Source organism: Ursus arctos, unplaced genomic scaffold (assembly GCF_023065955.2).
Source record: "Ursus arctos isolate Adak ecotype North America unplaced genomic scaffold, UrsArc2.0 scaffold_11, whole genome shotgun sequence".
Taxonomy (NCBI): Eukaryota; Metazoa; Chordata; class Mammalia; order Carnivora; family Ursidae; genus Ursus; species Ursus arctos.
This window is the reverse complement of record NW_026622775.1, coordinates 40,875,722-40,885,383: the sequence shown is the minus strand read 5'-3', so window position 1 is coordinate 40,885,383 and position 9,662 is coordinate 40,875,722. Positions and strand designations below refer to the sequence as shown.

The 9,662-nt window shown below is 45.2% G+C and overlaps 1 protein-coding gene across 2 annotated transcripts in view; it reads left to right on the top strand.

Annotated features, from left to right (window-relative positions):
* Nucleotides 1-4,110: 4,110 nt before the first annotated feature.
* The window catches only part of FBXW7 (F-box and WD repeat domain containing 7), a 230,297-nt gene continuing 224,745 nt past the window's right edge, over nt 4,111-9,662 (top strand). For both annotated transcript variants that reach the window (XM_026499477.4, XM_026499476.4), the window contains exon 1: nt 4,111-5,280. The gene's annotated coding sequence lies outside the window, so the exon portion shown is untranslated. The remainder of the gene's footprint in view (nt 5,281-9,662) is intronic.

Sequence of the window (9,662 nt, the reverse complement as noted above, 5' to 3'; positions counted from 1 at the left end):
ATGTATTTGATGTTACTGAGTGAAATTAAAAAACAAACAAATAAACCCCAACAAACCAATACTTTAGCAGGGACTTCAGAAACAAAGAAAAAGTCACTGTGGCTTTTAGAAAATGAATGAAACTGGGAAATGAAAAAAAAAAACCAAAAACCTGTGCTGGGGAAATTTGTTACATAGTTGCCTATACCATACAAAGTAACAAAGAACAGAAATCAGTTACATAGATTCAAGAGAATAAAAAAATCTCTTTTACAAACTCGAGGGAAACTGAATCACAACAAAACCCAAAACTACCATGAGAAATTCCAGCAATGAAAGTTGAAAGCATGGGAATATTTTGGAAGGTAAAATATAGTCTATTTTTTAAAAAGATTTTATTTATTTATTTGAGAGAGAGAGAGAGAGAGGACAAGCAGGGGGAGTGGCAGAAGGAGAGGGAGAAGCAGGCTCCCTGCCTGATGTGGGACTCAATCCCAGGACCCCGGGATCATGACCTGAGCAGAATGCAGATGCTTAATCAACTGAGCCACCCAGGTTCACCGAGTCTTGTCCTATTTTTAAGACATTTATAATCAAATTCATAGAAGACAATAAAGTAAGTTATATATTGGAAAGAATCTGTCCCAAATATAACTCATTTGGTAGCGTTACTTTACCTGAAATAAACTGTTCAAATGTGGACTATAAAAGGATATCGGGGGGGGGGGGCGCCTGGGTGGCACAGCGGTTAAGCGTCTGCCTTCGGCTCAGGGCGTGATCCCGGCGTTATGGGATCGAGCCCCATATCGGGCTCTTCTGCTATGAGCCTGCTTCTTTCTCTCCCACTCCCCCTGCTTGTGTTCCCTCTCTCACTGGTTGTCTCTATCTCTGTCGAATAAATAAATAAAATCTTTAAAAAAAAAAAAGGATATCGGGAAAACAGGCATCTCAGATACTGGGCATGAAAAGGGTAATAACCACTTCACAAGAGGAAATCTGAATGGCTAGTTGATGCGTGAAGAGGAACTCAATAACATCAGCAATCAGAGAAATGCAAGTTAAAACCATAATGACATACAACTATACATCCTCCAGACTGGCAAAAGGATTGACAGTACTGAGTGGGGTTGGGGGTGTGGAGCAATGGGACTCACATACATGGCTGGTGTGAGTGTAACACTCTAGAAACAGCTCCCAGGTATATACCATACAGAAACTGATATAAATGTGATGGAATATACATATGAAGAATATTCACAGCAGCATTTTTAACAGTCCCAAACTGGAAACAAGCCAGATGTCTATCAACAATAAAATGGCTAAATAAATTATGGCATATTGCTACAATGGACCACTGCAATTAAAAAGAACAAATTACAACTATATGAACAACCTGAACAACATATGGATTAAGAACAACGTTGTGCAAAAGCAGCAAGCAAATAGATTACACGTTATGTTGTTCCATTTAATAAAGTTCAACAGAAAGGGCAAAACTAAACAACATATTGTTTAGGGATGCATGCTTATGAAAAAATAGAGAAAAGCAAGGAAACGATTATCACAAAAGTTAGAATAATGGCTACCTCCAAAAAAGAGGCAAAGAATTGTGCTCAGGAAGGTCACTAGGGGAGCTTCTGGGATGCTGGCAATGTTCCATTTCTTGACGCGGTTGGTCACAGGCAGGTTTCTTTTACGACTACTTATTATACCGAATAACTGCTGTATGCATTTTAATGTAAGTTTCACAATAAAAATGCTAAAAGTAATTGAAGACTTTTTAGATGGCCTTTCTAGAAATTTTACCAGATAATTTAGCTTATGAAATCTTTGACAGTAAAAACCACTGATGTGGGATGATAAAACACTGATTAAATAGTTTCTCATAAGAGCTCACTTTCAAGAGCAGGAGAAAAGAACCCTCTACAAATATCCCTTTGTTATATTTTAACATAGTATGCAGATCTTTATCACAAACAAACTGATGAAGCAGGGAAAGAACTGTTACTTGAAATTTCAGATTTTTTGCAATTTTGAACAAACTAGCTGTTTTCCCCTCTGGATTAATAAGTAAAAGAACTAAAGAGATGCAGACCAAGTTGGAAATGTATGAACTTCCTCCTCTCTAGTTCCCAGTTCCAGCTGTTTCCTCGTTTTCGTACTGGGTGGTGAGGTGGGTGGATTTTGCCCAGTAAGTTTAGTGCCGCTATTACTTCATAAGTAGGTGGATGAGGGCTCTCCTGAGCGCTTTTCTGTCTCTTGGTAGTAAGGTTCTAAGGTGGAATCACTGACAATGAAAACAGATCAGGCTGCTGAAAAACCCCATGTGGTACAGTACACACTTTTCTGGAGGTGTCCTCTGCTGGGCTGCAGAGATCTGATGTTTACATTCCTTTTATCCAAAGCCCACAGAACTGAAAATCTGAGGTGCTCAGCTTCACAAAATCTCCTAAGTCCGGGCATTTTACTCATTCAATTTCCACCAGGAAATTAGGGAAGGGGCAAAACCAAATAGAGATTTATTTTGTAGCCATGTGGAGCTGGGAGCCAGATTCCCTGTGAGTCTTATTTGGAAGGCCATGGTAGGGCACTGATCATGACAAGGCAGTCAAATACACAGCAGCTTAAGCAGGATAGTTAACCTGGCTCTTAGAACTTCGCATCAAGGACACTTGGGCAAGTGCTGCTTTGTGAGTCTCTTCTTGCTTCTGCAACATCCACTTCCATCAATTTTTCTGCAGCATTTTAATAAAAATGAGCTCTTGGATTCAGCCACTTAGAAGTTTCCTTGGCCTACTGTTTGCATATGGTGGTGGTAGGAACCCTAAGCTTCCAAAGTCTGCCTATAAAACTTGCTCCTTATTCCCTGAATTGGAAAGACTTGTAATATCCATTAATGCCGTTTCAAGAGCAGGTAGGGTGTGCCAGGGTCCAGCAACAGAACTCTGGAATATGCTTCCTTTCATCATTGCTGCTGCTTTCATCTCAGTCTCACGCTATTCACCAGGACAGGCTCAAGACAGAGTCTGAGCATTCTGATCCTTTCATCTTAAAATTTCTTTTCCTAGAGAACTACACTTTCAACCTCATGAGTTTTTATTTGAATTTACTTTCCAGGATAATATCTGTAGGAAAAGCTGCATAATAGTAATAATATTTATTTTAGAAAGGAAAGAGCCTTTGAGTCAGACCTGAAACACAAGCCAACATTTCTTGATGATCGTTATGGACACTTACTACCAAGACCAGCTCTCCAAGGCTTCATACAAGCAAGAATGATTCCTAAAATTGAGACACTACTAACATCTTCTCCTGAAAAAGTCAAAAATCTTTCCACAATCTCCGGGAGGATGGCTCCCTTCCCTAGTCTCGGCAATTCGCCCCCACTTTACACTAAAGACTCAGGTTGTGACTCCGTACTCAAACCGCACTATTTCCTTTCGTGGGGGTGGGGGGGAGGGAAGAAGGGATGTAGTACCGCTCTCATCTTTACGATACTACGTAGCTTACGCTTCCATCAAGTCGTCTGAACTCCGCGAGTGCCTCAGAGGGAGGCATTCATTCATTCATCAAACGTTTGCTCGGCGCGACCACACGTTATCGGGTGCTAGGTCTCGCCCCACACCACGGGAAGGGTGGGGCGCTCACTCCCTGGAGCAGGTGCAGCGGATCAGGCTGTAGGACAAGTTCTCGCTCAGTCTGGCTTTTCGAAGGCCCATTTGGGGCTAAATGCCTCACCTTCGGGTGGTGCGCGCCCGAGCATGGCCGCGCGGCCTGGGCCTTCCTCCTTGCTCCCAAAGGAGCAGTCACCACCTGCCCTGAAGGAAACCGCTACAAAGCAAGCTCTCCCCGCCGCCGTCGGGTCAGGGGTAAGATCAGGCGGCAGCTTAGGCTCCACTCGGCTCCTCCCCTTCCTCTCTTCAATTCTGACGCGGCCGTAGAGGCGGCGGCAGCGGTGGCTAGTCCCGCGGCCCGAGGCGCACCCACCCGCTCGCGGAGCCCCGACTTCCTCTTCCCTTCTAGCGTCATCAGAGCGCGCCAGAGTCACCCAGGGCGGGGTGGTTAGAAAGGGGAAAAAAAGGCCAGCGGAGGAAACGTCCCGGCGGAAAGAAAAGGGAGGGGGTGAGGGGAGCGGTTGCTAGGTGACTTGCGTCATCCGGCTGCGCCGCTTTCCTCCCGCCCCTCTCTGGAGTGAGGCGAGAGCCCCGCACAGAGCGAGCGAGACAGCGAGCTGAGCTCCGGGCGCTACCGCCACCGCAGCGGAGAGCGTGAGAGCGAGGAAGCATCCGAGAGACCCAGCCCCCGTGCACTGGCCACCGCCGAGACCTTCGTCCTGACCTGGACCAGCGGGAGCCGCGGCCACCCCTCTTCTCCCCCCCTCACCTTCCCGGCCGGCAGCGGCGGCTGCACACGCCGGAGCCCGAGCCGGAGCCGGCGGCTGGGGGGCAGGGAGGCGGCTACCTCGGGCCGGGACTAGTCAGCTGCTCCGCGGTGAGAAGACGCTGAGGAGGGGCCGGAGCTTCAGTCTCGTCCCGGGGCGCGGGGCGAGGGACCCCCAACGTGTAGGGAGGGGGTCCCAGCCGCAGCGACACATGCGGGAGCCGGGAGCGGGGGCGGCGCCGAGCGGAGCCGGCCGGGTCCCCCACCACGCCGCTGCCTCGGTCACCCGCCCGGGGCCGTAGCATCTTGCCCCAGAGTGTATGAGCGGGGGACCCAAGCTCAGCAACCACCCCCCGGCCGGGGGGGCGGGGACCCCGATGTGAAGCGGCGGCCCGGGCGGCGGAGAGAGCAGGACCGGCGCCGCCGTCCTTTCCTTACCTTCCCCCTCTCCTCAGCCCCCTCGCGGGGAGGGGGGTCTTCTCCCTTGGCCAGTCGCCGGCCCCCCGGCTCCTCGGCAGGACTCCGGGAGGAGTTCTTAGAGCCCCCTCCCCCGCCCCAGCCCCGAGGGCGGCGGGGCCGGGGGGGACCCGGGGGGCCGGCTGCAGCCTCAGCCCAGAGGAAAACTTTGTAAGAGCAAAATCTGGAGCCTCCCAGACGTGACTGTCCCGGGAGAAGTGGCCCAGGGCGGGCAGAAGACACAGCCCGAAGAGACCCAGGAAGAGGAAAAGAGGAGGTAAGCGGGGCCGCTGCCGCCTCCTGTGCTCCGGCAGCGCGGAAGAGACCCGGGTGACCGCCTGGCTTAGAGACACAAGCACCGCTTCTTCCTCAGTAACGCGCCGGAGCCTTCCGCAGCTGCCGCCTCAGAGCGAACGAGGAAGGGAACCAACCCACTTTCTCAGCGCCACGGCTCTTCCCTAAAGTGTGAGTGGCCCGGGGAAAGGGAATCGAGGGGTAGAAAGTGGGAGGATACCGGTTCGTCCTCTTGGAGTTCTGCTGATGTTTTGCAGGAGTGTTGGGAGTGTATAGAGGAGAGGGTGCATCTTTATTTTTACAGCGGGGAAAAGGTATTGGGTAGTCCTGTGTTTTATAATATTTTAGCTCCTTGTACGTGTAATATGCAAACTTACAGGTTTCTTGTAGAGGACTTCTGTCTTTATCCAGAGTGGACACTTGCACCTTTCTGGCCAACAATTGGCAAAAGGAAATTGAGGAAGCCAAAGCATATGTGCACACAAAGGACATCTCTGTAATACACCTTTTCCTGGTACACCGGGTGTGAAACAGTGCTGTGGTTTTTGTTTTGGAGCAACTCTCATTAGGGTTCTCAAGAGGGAACCTTTTACCCCGTGACCCCCTGAAAGTAAAATTCCTTTCCTCTTTTGCAGTCTTCCTTGAGAGATTTTCATTTCAGTACCTATTGGTACAGGAGTTTTTTACCTTCTCATTTCCTGGGTCCAATTCCTATGTGTCAGGACGCTATAACAGATTTCAGCTACCCAGGAAAGAGTTCTTCTGAATCACGACTTACTTGGGAGAGAGCATCTAGTACTTTAACCAGTTTATAGAAGTTGTTATATTTTTTTTCCTACCCAAATGCTTTTTTTTTTTTTTTTAAGTTTTTGAGTAGCATATGTCCTAATTGCTAGCACCTTTTTTTTTGGCAGAATGACTTGAGACTTTGCTTCTTTGAGTTATCTTTACTTTGCTATCAAACGAGGAGAAACTTTTTGATATTTAATTCTTTGAAGAATGATTTTTTCCCTTCCCTTCCATTATTTTAAGGTGAAGTTTATAAAATCTTTGATACGCATTTTAGGCATCCTCTCAAGCGTACCAAGCTGAGGTGCAAGAAAGTAATTACCATTTCATATATTTATACAGACCTTAAGGTTAAGCATAGGGTGGGATTTTGTTTAACAGAACATAGGCAGTACTACAGTACTGAGAACTGTGGCTCCTCCAGGCAACAGTGTGGGCTCACTCCTTCTGAAGCCACTGCTGAGAGAAGCTTTGTGGTAATGAATGTAAGCCTGGGGTTGTCTGTGCTGACTTCTCCATTCAGGATCTTGATTAAATTTAAGTAAAACTTTCGGGGCGCCCGAGTGGCTCAGTCGTTAAGCGTCTGCGTTCGGCTCAGGGCGTGATCCCGGCGTTCTGGGATCGAGCCCCACGTCAGGCTCGAGCCCCACGTCAGGCTCTTCCGCTAGGAGCCTGCTTCTTCCTCTCCCACTCCCCCTGCTTGTGTTCCCTCTCTCGCTGGCTGTCTCTATCTCTGTCGAATAAATAAATAAAATCTTAAAAAAAAAAATTTAAGTAAAACTTTCTCAAATAGTGTTTTCATCTGTACTTTTTCTCTTTTGAGGTAGTGAGTTCTACAAGTTTATTAGCCCCTGAATTATTTAACATTTTATTAACTTGTCCCAAACCTGTCTGTTTAAAGTTCCAAGACACATCCAGGGTTTTTGTTTTGAGAAATGCTAGGACAAGCTGGAATTCATCTTTTTCTGGTTTTATGGATTTTGATTATTCCTCTTTACCGTCATCTTTCCTGACTCACTCTGTCGGTCTTAGAATGATTACTTTGATCTCTTGATCATTTTGCCTCCTCTGGAACTTCTTCAGCTATTTTGTTTCTCTTCATGTATTTGTGCTTGTTATGCTTTTGTAAGGAACCGTAAGTTCTATTTTAAATGGGTAATGACATGAAAATACTGATTAGTAGTAATGTTAGATGTCAGTCAAAAGCAAATGTCTCTGGATCTGTTGTCTTCTTTTGAGACCTTGAGGAAGTCATGTATCCCATGTTTTACATAGATGGGAGAGAGAAATCTAATCTTGGCATGGGCTGTTTTTCAGGGAGGAAGGGAAGACAAACCAGCAAACTATAATTTGAGTGTAGATTTGTACTCTATCAAAGTTGCTTACTAACTTTAAGACTTATTTTTATTGCTTTGACTATAGATTGGTTAAAAAGCATAGTAATGTTTTATTGCATGTTTGGGTAGCAAAGAAACAGCAAAGTGTTTGCTGCCGTGCCTTTGAGATGCTTTTACTTATGGCATAGGCAATGAAACATAAATTGCACAAAATTGTAGGAAAGGGGTATGTATGTTATACTGCTGTGTTTGGTACCTTGTAGATATAAATGTATTTGTATATTTGTCATTAGAGAAGTGTTGGTGTTGGATTAGACAAAACTAATTCGAGTGTCTGAACCAAATCTGGGAAATAAGGTCTCTTTTGGGAAGAAGGGTACAGGTGGAGGTAAAGTGTTTAAAACTTTTGGAATTGGAGGGTGTGAGGGACAAATGTAATTAGAAGTTAGCTTGATGGGAATATGGATGAAAGTTGTTGAGTAGGCTTGGAGTCAGTTTGTCTTTGTGCAGTTATATGTGTACAGCCCAAAGAAGCAATTGAGAACAATGTTACTACTGAGAGGGTAGTTTTAAATGACTGAGGAGAGATTGTATCCTAGGTCAGGAGGCATTATACCTGGACTAGGATTTTGTTTTTCTAGGGAACCAACGTTTTTACACCATGGTCTTCGAAGAGCGATACAACTGGAGTGAAAAAGATGCTCCCAATATTTTAGATTGGTGCTAGTGGTTTCTTATAGAAAACAGTTCAGAAATGGGGCAGTGGACTTTGTTTTTGACATTAAATTTTAGGGTAAAAAGTTGGTGCTGATGCAATCTAAAGATGGAAAACTAGTTTAATGAGTGATAATGCTGAAAATGTAGAGTTCAGAGTCATTTTCACAGTATTAAGGTTTCCCGAGAGAGCTGACAGAGCGTAAAGAGCTGAAAAATGTGTCTTAGTTTTACTTTGGGCGAAGGGAATCTGTTCAAGTTAGCAAAGATATGGTAAGAACAAAAAATGGATGAGATTCTCCCTAAAAAATGTTTTAAAAGTGGATAAGATTTGAAGTTCAAAAGGGAGGAACAGTCTTTAAACATGGCTACCAGTTCAGTCTTAGGACATGTGAGTCTATATTTTTGAAGGGGTAACAAGCTTTTTGTAGAGTATCTAGGTCCCTTGAGATTAAGGTCAGAAGAATATACAGGGTTTCACTGTTAAGGAACTTATACATAAAAGGACAGATTTGTTTTCATAAAAATTAATGTTTTTAAAGCTTGTCCAACATTATTATCCTAAGTTTGGTCTTTAACGTGACGAAGTCGGGCTAAAAATAGCTGGCAGAGAAGGCTGCTTCCCCTGCTTGCAGTTGATGTGTGTCTTTGTGTCCCATACAATGGAGGGGATATCCCTGTGTTGGCACAGCAGTGCTGAAAATGCTTTTTTTTTTTAAACCTTTTTATTAAAAAACAAACAAACAAAAAACAACTTGGCATTTAAAAAAATTCAGCTGTCTTTGAAGCATGAGGCACTGGAAGACCTTTTTTTTGTGGTGAAACCTGCAGCTAATGGGGCTTGCTTTTAGTGTTGACTTTAACAAGGATTAAGGATTGTAAGATAGGAAATATATATATATTCACTTGTTGTGTTCCTTATTTCATTCAGTTCACCACCTTCCTAGTATCTTCTTTGGTCTCTTCTTAAGAATTTAATTCAGATGGCAGAACTCTGGGGAAGAGATGTTTAGATCGGGAACTAGATCTCAGGTGATTCTAGGATGAGGGTATGGGACTGGAATATATGCCATATGGGTGCCTTCTCCACCCTCTACTTTCCACAACATATTTTTTTTTTTTTAAAGATTTTATTTATTTATTTGACAGAGAGAGAGAGAGACAGCCAGTGAGAGAGGGAACACAAGCAGGGGGAGTGGGAGAGGAAGAAGCAGGCTCATAGCAGAGGAGCCTGATATGGGGCTCGATCCCATAACGCCGGGATCACACCCTGAGCCGAAGGCAGACGCTTAACTGCTGTGCCACCCAGGCGCCCCTCCACAACATATTTTATGCAAGTGAAACCATGTTTAGATGAACTTAAAGGGCAGCCTTTTCGGGTAGACATGATTTACTAGTAAAGATAGTGGGAAAGGTGTGACTCTGGTAGGAGGGGGTGGTAACCTCATGTGCTTTGCCCTGGCAACTTTGGGATTGATAGGGATGATTAAAGGGCCTTGGGTGTGCATTTCTGTTTTAGCACCAGATGGCCCAAAAGCCTACACCTAGGCTGACAGCAGCTCGATTTGTGTACTTTAGAGATGGTTCTTGGACATGTCATGTGTTGCCTCTGACAGCTCATTGTGTGGAGGAGGGGTTGGTAAACTACATATATATATATATTTGTAAAGGGCCAGTTAGTAAATATTTTAGATTTTGTGGGCTGTATCTGGT